We start from the raw sequence: 5,539 nt of genomic DNA on the forward strand, positions 1-5,539 counted from the left end.
ATGGCAGTCTTGCAGGAGGCCGGGCAGCTTTCTGTTTCCTGAGGGGCAGCTCACATCACCTCCGCAGCTTGGGGAGAACATAGAACCCTTCACGGCCACACAAGGACAGCCATTCAGCCCCCGAGACAATCAGGAATTCACTGGGACTAGGTTTTCCTTCTTTTCACACCGAAGTGACCATTTTATATGTCTTTGGCTGAAAAAGGAGCGTTTCTGTTGAATCTGGATTCACCAAACTGAGCTCCGCGACATGAGGAAGTTGAAATTGGCTTACGGTCCTCGGGTACACAGAAAGGCTGGTGTGTCAGCAGATACGGGCTGAATCACGAATTTGTTCAGGAAGTCCAAGATTAAGTCCAGTTTATATTATTATGTAACAAGCTTACCTGCCAAGCAACACATCCAGGCAAATAAATTTAAAATATTTTTGTGCAGGATACAACTGGGATTCAAAACTTGTATTTACTTAAGACTTGTGTGAATGGTAAATAAGGCCACTTCTGTGGAACCCCTGAAAAAGGCAGTTTAAATATTTGGAGCAGGAGTGAAGGCCTTACCCACTCAGAAATGAGGAACATCAGGCTGGAAAGGTGAGTTCCTGGACCGCCAGGCAGGAAAGGGCGATTCTGAAATAAAAGACTAGAAGATGGGACACCTGCAGTCTTCATACCAGGCAAAGATAAGCATTTCTAAAGTGCAGACATGGGGGAAAAAAGATGTCAAACAATACTTAATAGTGAACTGTTGTCATCACTCCTGAAAGGACAGACAAAGGATCCCTGCAATCTACTGCTTAATAAAAAGTATGAGAGGACAATGACCAAAACAGTGAAAATTAAATTTTTTTTCAGAATTCTGGAAATTAAAGGCTTACAACAATTCAAAGAGAATCTTACTTAAGAAAAACAGCTGAAAGGACTTCCCTGGAGTCCAGTGGTTGAGACTCCGCGCTTCCAATGCAGGGGATATAGGTTCAATCGCTGGTTGGGGAACCAAGATCCCACATGCCATGTGGCACAGCCAAAAAAGGAAAAAATAGCTGAATCTGGGTAAAATGTCTTGTGGCAATGACTCACCCTAATCTCACTCTTCTCTCCCCAGCAGCCTTGAAGATCGAGAGCTCCCAAAATAACAACTGAAATCCAGTATGCAGTCTCAAGACCAGGCAGAGATGGTGATGCATGCTGTCATGTTCCACTCTTGAACCCATGGACCGCAGCCCGCCAGACTCCTGTGTCCATGGGATCCTCCAGGCAAGAATACTGGAGTGGGCTGTCATGCCCTCCTCCAGGGGATCTTCCTGACCCAGGGATTGAACCCACGCCTCTTATGTCTCCTGTATTAGCAGGTGGGTTCTTTTACCACTAGGGCCACCTGGGAATGTCCTAGTCTGTTTTAAGGATTCATCTGATTAGTTACAGCCCACCTGGAATCATCTTCCTTTCGATGAACTCAGAACCAACTGATTGGAGATCTTAATGGAGGGTTAGGCAGGGTGTTTACACTGGGGTCAAAAATTTTGGGAGCCACCTTAGAATACCACCTCCCCATTTTCAAACTGAAATGTTGGTAACTTAATAAAAGCCACCATTTTTAATGTACCAGTAAGAAAAAATAATAGTCAATGAAAATGTGATATTCCATCAGCTGTAAAGTACATCCCAATTTCAGAGATGCTGGCTGTGAAAGAAAGCACGCTTGTTTCTTACTGTTTCTCACTGTGCTGCCTACAGGAGCTGACGTGGTGAACAGTCTAGGTGAGGACAGCGGTGGGTGAGGACTCGTGGCCTCTGGATCAACAAATAGTTTATTTTTGGGTCACGTGGATTAGCTTGTCTTTGACTGCAGGTAACATAAAGCCTAAATCAAAATGGTCTAAACAGTAAACAGAATATATGATTTCACATGGTATGACATGAAATCTCAATGTTGGCTGTCTCCGCTTTTAAGGGTCGTGAATTCCATGCCTCAGTTGTTCTCAAGGACCCAGGTTCCTCACAACTCTCTTCTCTGTCATCTTCCACTGGCTAGCTGGCTCTCCTTGAGATCCTAAGACAGCTGTATCTGTTCTGGGTGTCTGTTTAGACACGGCAACATCTAGTTCCTTACCAAGTATTTCAAGAAATAGTAGCTTTTCCAGGAGTGCAGCAGAGGACCTGACTTTGTATTTCAAGCTTAATTCAACTAATGGCAAGAACGACTTTTCCATTAGTTGTTGACACCAGTAGTATTCAACCTTGGTTGTGCTGTTGAGTCATCTGAGAGCTACTGAAAAAACCTCAGGTTCACACATCCCAGGCTTCCCTCCAAAACTCCAAAACCACAATTTCTGCCTGGAGTGGGCCCCACGCATCAGTATTTTTCTAACCCCTGAATGGTTGTGTTTAATAAAACTACTCAGTGAACCGAGGTAACCATGCTGGACGTCAGGAATCCTATTAAGACCGGGCACAGGTAATCCAACATTCTTGCCCCTGAAATTACTGAAGTTCTACAATTGGGTCAACACACTGGAAGACTACGCTGTCGTTCAGTTACTAAGCCACGTCCAACCCTTGCGACCCCACGGAATGCAGCACGTCAGGTTTCCCTGTCCTTTACTATCTCCCTGAGTTTGTTGAAACTCATGTCCATGGAGTCTGTGATGCCATCCAACCATCTCATCCTCTGTCGTCCCCTTCTCTTCCTGCCTTCAATCTTTCCCAGCATCAGGGTCTTTTCCAATGAGTCGGCTCTTCGCATCAGGTGGCCAGAGTATTGAAGCTTCAGCTTCAGTATCAGCCCTTCCAATGAATATTCAGGGTTGATTTCCTTTAGAACTGACTGGTTTGATCTCCTTGCTGTCCAAGGGACTCTTAAGAGTCTTTGCCAGCACCACAGTTCGAAAGCATCAGTTCTTCGGCGCTTAGCCTTCTTTATGGTTCAACTCTCACATACGTACATGATTACAGGAAAAACCACAGCTTGGACTATACAGACCTTCATCAGCAAAGGGATGTCGCTGCTTTTTAATATGCTGTCTAGGTTTGTCATAGCTTTTCTTCCAAGGAGCAAGTGTCTTTTAATTTCATGGTTGGAAGACTACACACTTTACTTATATTGTCTCACCAACTGACAAACCCTGAGTTTTGCTGTCGTGTGTCTTTTAGTAACTGATTGCAAAAAAGTTCTATGAAATATCACAAAGGATCTTAGAAATGAGAAATCTGTTCATGTTCCACTCAGCAATTTCCATAATGAAGACCTATGTGAGAATTTTTTTATGAAACTATTATTAAAACAGATTTTATACCTTTTCTCCTTCCTGAAAATAAGAGGTAAACAGATAATCACTTCATCGTTTTTGTTTGGGCTCTAAAAAAAGATCAGTGATAGGGTTGTCCTGGTGGTCTAACAGGTAAGATTTCATGCCCCTACTGCAGGGGGCACCAGTTCGATTCCTGCTCAGGGAACTAAAATTCTGCATGCTGTGCAACATGCCAAAAAAAAAAAAAAAATCAGAGATACATTTAATACAGCTGTAACCATGCAGACCAAACGATGTGTTAATCCATGTACAGTTTCCGCCATTACAACTTTTTTGTTTATTATTTCCCCTGGTTGATTTTTTTTTTAAATTATGGTTTTTTTATGAGCCTTCCTAGTGGCTCAGATGGTAAAGAATCTGCCTGCAACGCAGCAGACCTGGGTTCGATACCTGAGTCATGAAGATCTACAGCTATGGTTTTATTATACATGTACTTGCTTGTAAGTGCTTCAAGGGTCAGTGAGATTCATCAGTAATTTACAGGAGGAAGCCAAGCGGAGCAGCAGTGGCTGTGGGCACTTCAGCCTGCTGATGCCCAGGCTTCAGAGTGCTTAAAACCGGGCAAACAGACCCTGATTCAAGGTACAACGGAGCAGAGGCCTGACTGCGGCAGTGCCTTGGAAAACCTGCTCTAACTGGGGAAAAGAGAAGCAAGTGGAAACTGGAGGCTGGAGACCAGCTGAAAATGGCTCTAGGAACCCCCATGCAAGCGACCCACTGCCTGAGGCTGGTCTAGGTGCACAGGGCACATCTGCGAATACGTCTCTTCTTTAGGTTGACTTGACGCCACAAGTTAAGATTCCCCTGACACAGAGATGCTTGCCTCTTCAAAATAATAATAATAGTTGTAGCTATTTAAATTCCTGTGACTCTCAGTCCCTCCAACCTCCGCTTGGGCTTCTAAGTTCAGAGGTGAGGTGGGCACTGCCTCTTTGAAAACAAATGCTTTTTTCTTATACATAAACTTTATATGTGTATTTAAACTAGACAATACATAAAGAAAAAATTGTTAAAAACTGTCATAGAAGATTAAATACAAGTATTTTCAAGGCTCATGAAAAGAGAGAAAGTATAAGCTAAATATTTTTCTTTCTTTTCTAAGCAATGGATCCCATTATCCACCTCAAAAGGTTTTGAGGCTTAAATTATAAAAAGTCAAACAGTACTGAATAAAATAGCCCAGCGCCTGCACATGCTAAGTATGTGCTCATGTTCGCTTACTGTACAATAGCCAGTGTGAGCTTACATACAGGTTGGCCAAACGTCGCTTCTACCACTGCCCAAGCCAAGATCTTGAATTCAACTGTGTGTGAGCTTTAAAGAAGATATAAAATGTCAATTCTACAGGTAACATAACCACTCTATTGAACAATGTCATTAAGTTACAGAAGGTTCTTATAACGAACCTTGTTAAAGCATCGACTCAGCGTTTCTCCCATGTGGCTTCCTATGGGTGATTCTAGTGCTTTCTCTTTCCCTCCTCCCCATCACAGCCATGGAGTGAGCCTGGCAGACAGCAGTGGGAGCTGAGAGATGACCTGCTCTCAGCTCACAGACTCCCCATGCTAAGCGCCCAGGACCCATCCTTGTTTCCTCCTTTCTCAGGTCTTGTCTGATACACCTCTGCTTGAGTATATTCAATTTCCTTTCTGGCTTTTATGGGATTAGGTTACAACCAAAATAATTCTGACTCATATTTTCAAACAGGGCTTTGCTAACAAGCGTCACTAACGCTGGCCTCTACTGTACACAGCATGTTAGCGATCCTATTACATATAATGATGATCGTTTCAGTTTCACTGTATTTTTCTAATAATAATCAGTACTACTAAACAAAAGTACATGCTTAGAAGCTTATTATTTGTGCTTGGAAAATTCTGTATTTGAATAGTATATTAAGATATCACCACACTCCTAAACTTTACATTCTACTGCAGTTTATGAACTAATGAGAAAGATAACCATTCTACTATCTTATCGACAAAAGATTTAGAAACTCCAGGCTTAAGAATGGCATAGCAGAAGCCCCGGCCGTCGCTCCGCGGCGCGCTCCCCGCCCGCTCTGCTCTCGCCAGGCCGGTCGCCGGCTGGGGAACGGTGTCGGCGCGCACCCCCGGCCCGCCAAGCTCCGTCCCGCCCTTGCGCCAGGGCAGCAGAGCGCGAGAGGCTGTGAGGCAGCCAGGGAACGAAATGTCATCACTGGAATTTCTATTAAAAAAAAAAAGAACGGTA

This window comes from Bos mutus, chromosome 11 (assembly GCF_027580195.1).
Source record: "Bos mutus isolate GX-2022 chromosome 11, NWIPB_WYAK_1.1, whole genome shotgun sequence".
Taxonomy (NCBI): Eukaryota; Metazoa; Chordata; class Mammalia; order Artiodactyla; family Bovidae; genus Bos; species Bos mutus.